Genomic DNA, 11,737 nt, shown 5'->3' with positions numbered 1-11,737 from the left:
GCCTTAAGTCATTAATGATACAATGCTGCGTTTATTACATTGAGCTGACAGTGACACGTCTCTGTCTGGTGGAGAACACACTGGAATGTGTCACATGCAAGTCTCATTTAAGGAGAATGTAAGATTGGCCAGATGAGACTGTCCAGTGGGGCTGGTCACTGTTAAAAATGATCTCAACTGGTGTCCAGAACTTGTTCCATTCTCTGAATCATTTAGTCCGCTCTCCAGTGAGAGGTCTGAGGGTCTAAGGTCTCAGCTACTGGCAGATCACTAGCAAATAACTCGAAAAAGAAAAAAGAGAGGGGAGATTGAAGGGAGTGGGCTCAGGTTGAGTCATAGCTTGAACACATGAAAATACAAGTGTTTGCATGCGGTTTGGGAGTATTGGTTATGAACACTGCAGCCGTGCAAACGCTAGAGACACCATCCTAAAACCCAGGATCTGCAGCATCAGGCCTTCATCTTGTGGTGCATGCTGTGTGGTTCAATCTCCTTCCTGGAAGTAGCTCTAGGATAATATTCATTTTTATTTAAAGAAAATAAAAGATTACATGGACCAGCTGTGTGGCTTAGTGGGTGAAAATGCTTGCTGCCTAAGCCTGGCGATTTGAGTTCTCCAGAACTCACACAGAGTGGAAGGACAGAACCAGCTCCACAAAGCCGGCCTTTGGTCACACACATTGTGGCTCATGTGTGCTCACACCCACACATCATACACAAGTTAGTGTTTCTTAAATTACACATTTTACTTGGACTTAACTCCGAGCACAGGTCAGATTATAAGCCTAGACAGCTACTTAACAAGGAACAAACTGTTAGCTATCCTGTTAACATTTATAAGGTACCCACAGCTTTTTGAGCCTTTGTTTCATTGGAATAAATATTTTAACCAAATCTGAGGTCTTCAAATGGTGGTTTTATAACACTATACCAACCCCAGAGTTTACAGCTAAGTGTTCTCATCCCATGTACTTCAAGCAATTTCTAAACATTTTATTGTATGTGTATCTGGTGTGTCGGTGATGGCATGTCATGATGCATGTCATGATGTATATGTAAAGGTTAAAGGACAGCTCCCAAGAGGCAATTCTTCCTCTATGTGGGGTAGTCAGTCTTGTGCAACAAGTATTTTATCCCCTGAGCCATCTTGCCAGCCCTGAAGCAACTTTTTTTTTTTTTAAAGGGGGAAAATAATCACAGTAAATACTAGGGCGATGGCTCAGTGGTTAAAATGATACCCATCGATGCATGACACTTGAAGTTCCAGAACAATGTAAAGCCAAACACAGTCACGCCAGTGTTGTGATGGTAAAATGGGAGGCAGAGACAGGAATCCTTCAGAAGCTCAAGGCCCAACTATCTTAGACTACATAGTGGCAAACAATGAAGAGACCCTGTCTCTAAAATGAAGAAGCAGCTTCTGAGATGGTCAACTGACTATCATGTACATGCACACCCACACTCACATGGTACACACAAAAACAACTTTTGAAAATCACAATTACAGTCTGCCTTAGAGTTTCTATTGCTATGATTAAGACACCTTAACCAAAGCAAGCTGGGGAGGAGAGGGTTTCTTTGTTAGCTTCCACAGCACAGTTAATCATTGAAGTAAGTCAGGACAGGAGCTCATGAACACAAGAACCTGGGGCGGGAGCTACTGGAGAGGGCAAAGGTGGGATGCTGCTTACTGCTTTGGGTCTCATAGCTTGCTCAGCTCCCTTATAGAACCCAGCACCACCACCCACAATGGATTGGACTCGTCTCCCATCAATCACTAATTAAGAAAATGCCCTACAGGCTTGCATACATCCATCTGTGTACTCGTCCTAAGTCATCTGGTTTATCATTGAATGGTCGGTCATCTTTGAGTGAACTCAGAATCAATAGACATGCCATTTTTGCCGACTGTCACATTGTTTAGTTCTCCAATATATCTTGTGATCCTTCCACTCTGGAAAGGGTATCTGTGTTGGTGGTGTGGTTTGTTTCTTTGGTGTATTGATTATTAATACTGCTGAGACAAAATACCTGGTCAGAGCAATTTAAGGGTTTATTTTGGCTTGTAGTTTAAGGGAGAAGCAATTATGGCAGGGAGGAAATGGAGACAGGCATAAGGCTGTTGGTTGGTCCACTACTGAAGAAGGCAGCAGCAAGTGGTGCTGTCAGCTTTCTTTTTACCAAGTACAGGATCCAGCCCTGGGAATATTACCACCTGTGTTTAGGGTGGGTCTTTCTACCCCAAATAACCTAATCTGGATAATCCTTCACACACAAACTCACCCAGAGGCTTGTCTCTTCAGTTATTGTAGATTCCCTGTTGTTGACAATATCTATAGGAAGTTTACCCCTGTCTACTAACCTGGAGTCTGGCACTTTTTATTTTGGGAGGAGTTTTCTGTTGTGGATGTTTTGCTGTTGTTTGTTTGCTTGCTTGTTTGCTTTCTGGGGGATTTGTTGTTTGTTTTTGGATACAGATCTTACTATAGCGCTCTAGTTGCCACTATGTAGACTAGGCTGGCCTTGAACTCATAGAGATCCATGTGCCTCTGCCTTCCAAGTCCTGGAATTAAAGGAGAGAACTACCATGCCCAGCAAACAGAGCACTTTCTAAAATGCTTCTTTGTGTGTGTGTGTGTGTGTGTGTGTGTGTGTGTGTGTGTGTGTGTATGGGTGTTTGTGTACTGAAGCACACATAATCAGAGGATAGTTCTAGGGAGTTGGTTCTCTCCTGCTGCCTAATGGGATCTTAGGCTCAAACTTAGAATATCATGCTTGTGTGTGATCATCTCTGTTTGCTGGGCCATCTCACTGGGCCTCCAACTTGTCACCTTTAAGCTGCAACCTTGTCCACAAGAGCTCCTGGCCATCTCATAATCATCTCATAATACAAAAATCCATTCGGCCCAACGTCAAAAGTCTTTCACATTTCCAGAACTTTAATTTTACATTATTTATTGTGGACATTTATACATATTTCTGTGCAGGCATGAGGGTTACTGTCCATGTGAAGGTTGAGGACAATTTGCAGGAGTTGGTTCTCTCCTTCCACCATGTAAACTGTGAGAATTGCACTCTGGTCATCGGGCCCGAGCAAAAGCCATTACCTGCAGAACCCTTTTTCGGGCTCTCCACCACTGCTTCAAAGTCCAAGTCTCAACTGAGACTCAAGGGAATCTCTAAACTGTGAGCTCCTATAAAACCAATGCACATGCGTCTAACCCCAGCACTATAACCCCAGCACTCCAAGTCAAAGGCGGGTAAATCTGAGTTCAAGGCCAGCTGGGTCTATATTGTGAGTTTCGGGTCCAAGACAGCCTATCTCAAAAAAAAAAAAAAAATCTCTAAAACAAATCCACAATTTTAATACAATGACAGTAAAACACCCCTAATACAAAAGAGACCACACTGAGCAAACACCAGATCCTGCTGCTCTATGTTTAGCATTTGGGACTCAGGTTAGAATTATTTAGGTTACAAAGGAACCTCTACTGCATGGAGCACACAGTCTCTTGAGCCAACTCTATTCTATGCATACAGCTTTGCTCCCTAAATGTCCCATAATGCCCCATGGTTCTGGCATCTCCATCATCCTACAGACTCCATGAAATCTTGGGCTTGATCTTCACAGTTTCACACAGTGCCCCCTCCTCTCTTTGCTGGGTCTCTAACTGCCATACATTGCCTGGCCTCCACAGCTCTCTCAAACTGGAGTGAGCACACCAAGATCCCTTCCAACTTGCATCTTACCATCTTATCCTGTACCAGAATATTACACAAATGGCCTCTAGCCCAATTCCTAGTTCCTTGTTCCCCTCTGAAATCCCATAAGCTAAGCCTATATTTTCCACATTTCTTGCCCTATTCTTGAATCCCATACTCCCACTGGAATGCTTCATTCAGCTCTGCTGGGAAATTAACACTGATTAAGAAGAGGCCAGCATCTTTTGGGAGTATTTCCTTAGGTCAGCACATGAAAGTTGTAGTCCAGCAAGGGTCAAGTCTGCATCTTATGCTGACAGCCAAACTTGGTAATGTGTAGAAGTCAGCCAGGTGGTACTGGTTTTGAAGGCTTGCAGGGGTCATGGAGACTAAAGCTTGGCACTGCATGGCATGGTACAAGTTCTTAAACAAGCCCAGAAGAGGCCACTGGTGAAAGTGTAGTCCAAGTGCAGTCAGAGTCCTAGGACTGGAGTGGTCATGAGAGAAGTTGAGGCTTGGCATCATGTGATGTAGTCAGAGTCCTTGAAGAGAGCCCAAAAGAGGGTATTGGTAAAGGTGCAGCCAGTTGCAAAGACCCCAGCATTTTGGAGATGCTAGTACCATGCATGTGACAACCACTAAGAACAGCAGCCTGGGCCTAGGAGACCATGGCAGAACTGGAAAAATGGAGCCCAGAAGACAGTGAGTAAATTCCAGATATCTAATACTGAGCTTTTTACACTATTGGAGTTTGGTTTTGCTTAGATTTGATTGTGACTGTCCCCTCTTAAAATAGGAAAAAGCCCTAACTGTACTCTCTTACAATAAGAAAATATTTAACTTTTTTGTTTTACAGGAGTCCACAGTTAGAGACTTTAGAATTCTAGAGAGACTTCAGAATTTTAGAGAGCCTTGGATATTTTAAGAGACTGAACATTTAAGGTGTTTGGATTTTAATGCTCTGGATCTTTTAAATGTTGGAATGTTTTATATTGCAATGTTGATATTACCAGGCGATGTTGGAGATTCCCTGGGCAGTAGACTAGAAGCTAGAAGCTGAAATAAACCCTTTCCTCCCAAGTTGTTTTTGGTCATGATATTTTATCACAATAGAAGCCCTAACTAAGGCAGGGGGTAAAGTGGCTTCTCACAGTCCTTTTCTATCCCCTGTGAGTGACACAAAGTAAGACATGCTTATATATAATATGAAAGCCCACAAGCCAAATGTGGACCACAGCTAGTTTTTTTATATGTCGATTTAAATTAGATGTCCCATATTCTCAGACATTTGAATACTTGGTTCTCAGTTAGTGATACTATTTGGGAAAGGTCAGGAGGTGTAGCCTTGCTGGAGGAAATGTGTCACTGGGGATGGGCTTTGAGGTTTAAAAGCCAGTCATTCGCCGGGCAGTGGTGGCGCACGCCTTTAATCCCAGCACTTGGGAGGCAGAGGCAGGCGGATTTCTGAGTTTGAGGCCAGCCTGGTCTACAGAGTGAGTTCCAGGACAGCCAGGGCTATACAGAGAAACCCTGTCTCGAAAAACAAAACAAAACAAAACAACAACAACAACAAAAAGCCAGTCAGTCATTCCCAGCTTGCCTTCACTGTTTACTGTTTGTGATTTGGGATGTGAGCCTCAGCTGTCAGCTTTCAATTCCACTCTCCCATGCTCCCCCCACTGTGATGGTGATGGGCTTTTTACCAAACCACAAGCCTGTCGGACGGAGCTGCCCCACGTTAGGAGCCAAAAATGTGGAGACCCAAGCTGCCTCACGTTTGGGGACCAAGATGTTGCGGACCACTCTGTCAATGTTGGGACCCTCACTGCCAAAAGCCTTGGGGGCTAAATTGTTAGAGCCTGCACTGCCCCAAGCTGCTCCAGTCTGAGGGTCGGGGTTCAGCAAGAAAGAGAGTGAGGATGGACAGAGGAATGGAGACCAGACAGAGTGTGATTCAATCCCGTTTATTCTTCAGTCTCTCTTCCTAGTCCAAGTCCCAAGTCTTGAGTTCCTAGTCCCTAGTTCCTAGTCCCTAGTGCCTCCAAGTTCCAAGTTACTTTTTCCAAATGCTAAGTGCCTAATGTCTAATAATAATTTCTTCTGTCTGCCTCTCGCCTTTTATATGTCTCACTTCTAAGCCATGCCTTTAAGTCACACCGTTAAGTCATGCCCTTAGGTCTTATCTCTAAATCTGATCTCTAAGTCATGCCCTTAAGTCACACACCTTTAAGTCTCACACACCCAAGGGAAAATCCTGGGTATCTAAAACAAGATGTTATCAGAGTGTACTCAGCTGTTGTAGGCTATTGTAATTAAGTTTCTTGTCAGGGTATATGGCTCAAGATGGCTGCAAGGATGATAGCCGCCTTCTGTCGGCTCCCCACACAAGCCCACATAACCCTTACCTTCCTTCTTTCCTAGTTAGCATTATCATTGCTGTGATAAAACACCTAGGGAGAAGGTTTATTTTGCTTGTACTTCCACACTGCTGTTCATCACTGAAGGAGGTAAGGACAGGAACCCAGAACAAAGCAGGATCCTGGAGGTAGGAGCTGATGCAAAGACCATGGAGAGGTGCTGCTTACTGACTTGCTCCCCTGGCTTGCTCAGCCTGATTTCTAATAGAACCCAAGACCACCAGCCCAGAGATGATACCACACACAGTGGGTTGGGCTCTCCCCCATTTATCATTAATTGAGAAAATGCCTTACAGACCGATCTTTTTTTGTTTTGTTTTGTTTTGTTTTTGTTCTCCTGTGTCAAAAGAAGACTCTTAGGTTTTATTTACAAATGTGAATTTCTGTTCCTCATGTCAAGCCTATACTGGCTTGTACCAACCTGCTTCCTCACTGTCTCTTTCTTTTTACTGACTTCCCAAACTTGGAGACTGATGTTCAAGAACAAAGTTTCTGTTGTTTAAGGATTCACAGGCACACTTTGCAAGTGAGGGCACTGTTTCTTCTGGATCCGATGTACACAGTTCCTTAGGTAGACTATTGCTTAGAGAGCAGCTGGGGTAGGGTGGGGTTTATATAGTAGTTATATAACTCACTTAGTTTAAAAGGCTGGGATAGGATCAGCACACAGGCTGAGAGTTATATTCTGCTTTTGAGAGAAGAGTCCTCACCTCACCTTTTTGATACAGGGTCTCACCAGACCCCAGGCTGGCCTCCAACTAAATACATAGCAAAGGTTGAACTCTTTACCCTCCTGCCTCCATCTTTCAAGTGCAGGGATGGTGTGTGTAGGTAGTACCTGGGCTGGTGGGAAAAGTCTCTTTCCAGGCACCAAAGTGGGGAAAAAATTACAATGTCAAATTCCTTATCCCGCAGTGCTGGATCTGTGCAGACTATGGCAGGTCTCTTTCTTCAGAAGTGACGATGAATCTAGGAGGGTCAGTTATAGTGAGGTCCCAACAAGGAGCTTTGCCATCTGGAATTTGTTTTTCGGCCGCTGTAACTCAGGGGAGCTGACCCGTCGTGTCCCTGGCGTCCTCTGCACACCTCTCTCCCCCAAAAGCATCTTCATGACAGGACTCAAGCTCCGCAGCCATTTTGGAAGGGTGCAGACAAAGGTTACAGCCCGATCTTATGGAGGCATTTCCTCAACTGAGGCACCTTCCTTTCTGGTGACTATAGCTTGTGTCAAGTTGATACACAAAACCAGCCAGTACACTCACTAAATCATAAGTTGGAGAACTAAGAGTCTAATAGAGCCACCCTTGAGGTATGGGTGGTGATGTCTCTTTTTGTATTGAGAACTTTTAAAGTCAGGTATGTTGGTTGATCTGTTTTAGTTTGAAGGCAATTGTGAAGCAGCTTTATGGTTTTTGTAAAGAAAAATTATATTTCTCAGGGGTTTTTTATTTTGAATTTTTATTGTCTATTTGTTGAATCAGTCTCTCTGGCAGCCAGCGTGTGGCATCTGTCATTTGGGAATATATGTAGACAGAATCTCTTCCCAAGATAAGCACTGGATCTGGCCCATTTCAGGTTCTAGTTAATGGGTCTTTTTAGAGGACTGTTGTAAAATTTTTTTGGTATCAGGATGTCAAAATCTATCTGTAGTAAATTTTTCTTTAGAATTTAAAGTTAAATTTTTTAAAATAAAGAGCGTGTGATGAAGGATATTTGGGGGGGATCTCTTGGTAGGTCACCATTCTTCGTTTTTAATTTTTTTTAATTTATTTTTTTACTAGCAACTGAGCAGCTTGTAATTTTTGGTGGTTAGGGACTACAGATCTACCCAGATGGGTGAGTCTCCCTTCCAGGTGATAGGATCTGCACAATGCCCTAGGGGTGCAGCTGAATCAATTGCCCCCATCAAAAATATCCCAAGCCTCTTCTTTCAGTGTTACCATGGACCTCAATAGGATAAGTAATCTCATCTTTACTTTTTTCTAATCTTTTCCCTGGGGAAAATCTAGAGTTTATCATGTGAGCCATGATTACTTTATTAGGGCTGTACATAATCAATCTCAACTGGAATAACAGATGTCGGCCCCAGAGATTAATGGGAAGGCCTGGGATGACATAGGGTTTTATATTTTTTGTATTTTTTTTTTTTGTCTCTTTATGTCAGCACCTTAGAACTTTGTTGTGGGTTTTGACTTTGGCCAATATCCCTTATATTGGTTAAGGTTGGTGTCAGAGGCCAGGTGGCGGGCCAATCACTTTGCTTTATGATCGTCACGTCAGCTCTTGTATCAACTAAGCCTTGGAATGTCTTTTTATCAAGCCATATTGTCATCATAGGTTTTTGTTTAACTATAGGTTATACCCAATATGTATCAGAGGAACCAAAGCCTTGATCCCCTCTCTTAGGACTCTTATATTTGTGATTAGTAGAAAACAATGAAAGTAATAATAGTTGAGCTATCTTCTTTCTTGTAGGAATAGTGACTATATTCTGTACTGTCTTGGCCATTACCTTAATCTTACCTTGATAATCATTGTCTATAACTCCAGGAAAAATTTGTTGTCCCTGCATAATAGCACTGCTTCTTCCCACTATCAGGACAAACACATTTGGATAGAGTGGTCCAAACACTCTAGTGGGTAAGGCCTGAGATCCCATTTTGGGGTTAATACTGTGTGGGTGGTAGAACTGAGGTCTAGTCCTGTGCTTCTTGGTGTTATTCAACTAAGTTTTGAAAGGGGTTGTTGTTGCTTGTTGGTATGAAACTGACTGTTCCATAAGCCTGTTTTGGCTTGTGTTGTTTTGGGGCCTGGGGCTGGCCCCTGTTTCCATTTTCCTGATTATGGGAAAGGGTGTTTTCTTGTGAATCTGTCTTGGACCTACATTCATTAGCCCAATGTCTTTCATGTTTGTAAAGTGGGCATAGCCCAGGCTGTTTTTTAGGCTATCTCTGGGTTAACTCGTTTTTGTTTTGTAATTTTTTATAAAATGTCCAGGCTTGTCACACTTAACACAGGCCTTTTTGTCTCTACTTGTCAAAAAAATCTCTTACTGATTGTCCTTGTGTGGCAGCTGCCATAGCTAAGCCCTGTTGGTAGGAGGGCCCTATGTCAAAACAGAGTCTGATATACCCAGGTTTTTTTTGTAGGGTCTAATGGCCGATTAGCAGGCAGGATTGACATTTTCATATGTAAGCTGTTTTACATAATCTACACCTGTCTCTGTATTATCAAAAATCTTTTCTGTTGTTGTCATTAATCAATGAACAAAATCAGAAAATTGTTCATCAGGCCCTTGTCTGACTGTTGTCAAAGATGTACCAGGGTCTCCCTTTACTGGGAGTTTATGCCAAGCCTTCATGGCTGCATTTTGAATTTGAGTGAATCAGCCTAGGCCATATTGTATCTGGTTATCACTACAAGCAAATTGTCCTTCTCCTACTAAGGTATCAAAGGACCAACCATTGTCTGTCTGAATGTTTTTCTTAGCTGTCTCTTTACCATTCTCATGATACTCTGATTTTCAAATAAGATGGTCTTTATCCCTAAGAACTGCTGTCACTAAAGTATTCCGATCACCAGGAGTCAGCCACTCCTCTGTGGCAGATTCTAAGATTATAAGAGTAAAAGGAGCAGTGGCACCATATTGTGACACTGCATTTTTTTAATTCTTTAATGATTTGAAAATTAAACCCTGTGTGATGTCTCTAAGCAACCCCTTGAGCATCTCTGGTCTCTGATACAGGGAAAGCCTCAGCCTCTCTCTCCTCTGGCTGATCTGTGGCTAAACTAAAGCTAGAGGATGGGGTTGTCTTTGGACTCCGAGTTGAGGAACATGAGAACCTGGGGGAGTTTTGCAGTTGGCTTTGCCCTCGAGAGAAATCTTCCCAGTCTTTAATTTTTGTAGCTTCTTAATTAATTCCTAATACTCTTTTTCTAACTCTATTTGTTGTTTAAGAAGAGAAATTTGTTGTTTAAGGAGAGAAATTTTGTCCTGTAATTTTTTTCTGGAATCTACAACCACCATCCCCATAGCGGGAGCATCTGGAGGCAGAGGCACACAGGGAGGGAGCCTTTGGGAGGAGGGCCATTTAGGGTCATAATATTTGGTTGCCTCTTCTAGGTAGGCACAATCTGGCTCTGACAAATCGTCATAAACCTTTGGTTGTATTTTGGATTCTATGTGTTTTTTTTTTTTTCTTTTGAACATGAAACACAGCATTCAAACAATGAAACAAAAGCAGACAATTGACACACGTGAACAGCAAACAACAAAACAAAAACAAAGGGTTGAGTTCAGGCTGACTTATTTTTTGCCCCATTTTTGTTACTATGACTTACTGGTCTCCACATGGCAGTTTTCTGCAGCGATCATTTTCTGAATTCTCTGTCGGCCCTTCTTCCAGTAACATCCCTCACTGGGTCTCTCATTCTTGCTGCCTCTCATTGAGCGACAGAGGCCCTATGTTGGGTGCCAGAATGATCTGGCCCATTTTGTGCCCCACGTTTGGTGCCAGATATCCCTGCCCACAGTGTTCTATGTTGCCCCACGTTTAGGTGCCAAGTGTTCTGGCCCGTTTGGGTCAGTCAACAGGGTCTAATAAGAGAGAGTGGGGATGGAGGGGCAAGAAATGCAAAGAGTGGAGACAAGACAAAGGGTCTGATCAAGTCTCTTGTCAGGGTATATGGCTCGAGATGGCTGCAAAGATGATAGCCACTTTCTGTTAAGAGTTGGCTCCCAACAGTGTATGATTGTTGTTATGTGACAGACTTTTTGGAGGAGATACTACACACACACACACACACACACACACACACACACACGTGTCTACTTAGCCCCCAAAACAACCCCTGGCAAACAAAAGTAACAATAGCACCAATGTCATTGGTGACAGTATTTTGTTTTTAAGTTCCATTGTAACCTATAGGACCACTGTCATATGCATGGTCTATTGTTGATAGCAATATTGTTAAGCACCTAAGGGCTGTACAAATTCATGGTAGAAACAAGTAATCTTAAAAGAGCCTGCAAATAAGACCTAGTTTGGAAATGCAATTACGTTTAGGTGAAGTCCTTAGAGCATACATATATATACATACATGCTCAATCACAAACACAAATATACATAATAAAAAATAAATGTTCCTTTTGTAACTCCAGCTCCAGTGAAACTGACCTCTTCCAACCTTCTCAGGCACCTGCTCCTGGCTTCCTTTGGATCAAGATGTAGAACTCTCTGTTCCTCCTGCACTATGCCTGCCTGGACACTGCCATGCTCCTCCATTGATGATAATGGACTGAACCTCTAATCCTATGAGTCATCCCAATTAAATGTTTCCCGTTATAAGAGTTGCCTTGATCATGGTACCTTTTCACAGCAACGAAACCTTAACAAGACACTTCGTCATACCAAAACAGTCAGTTCATAGACAGCAAGGACCGAGCTGCTCAGCATCCCCCAGGGTCTTACACTGGGCTGTCTAAGACATGTCTTGTCTATAAGAAATTATTTTTTATAATATAAGCCTTGATTGTGGATCGTTTTTTTAGGTCATGAACCACCAGAAGCAAATTCTAACATTAGAATGTAAGGCTATCTAGTTATATGGAAACACCT

Source organism: Arvicanthis niloticus, chromosome 2 (genome assembly GCF_011762505.2).
Source record: "Arvicanthis niloticus isolate mArvNil1 chromosome 2, mArvNil1.pat.X, whole genome shotgun sequence".
In the NCBI taxonomy this organism is placed as follows: Eukaryota; Metazoa; Chordata; class Mammalia; order Rodentia; family Muridae; genus Arvicanthis; species Arvicanthis niloticus.
The sequence above is the reverse complement of the archived record's forward strand: the minus strand, read 5'-3'. Positions refer to the sequence as shown.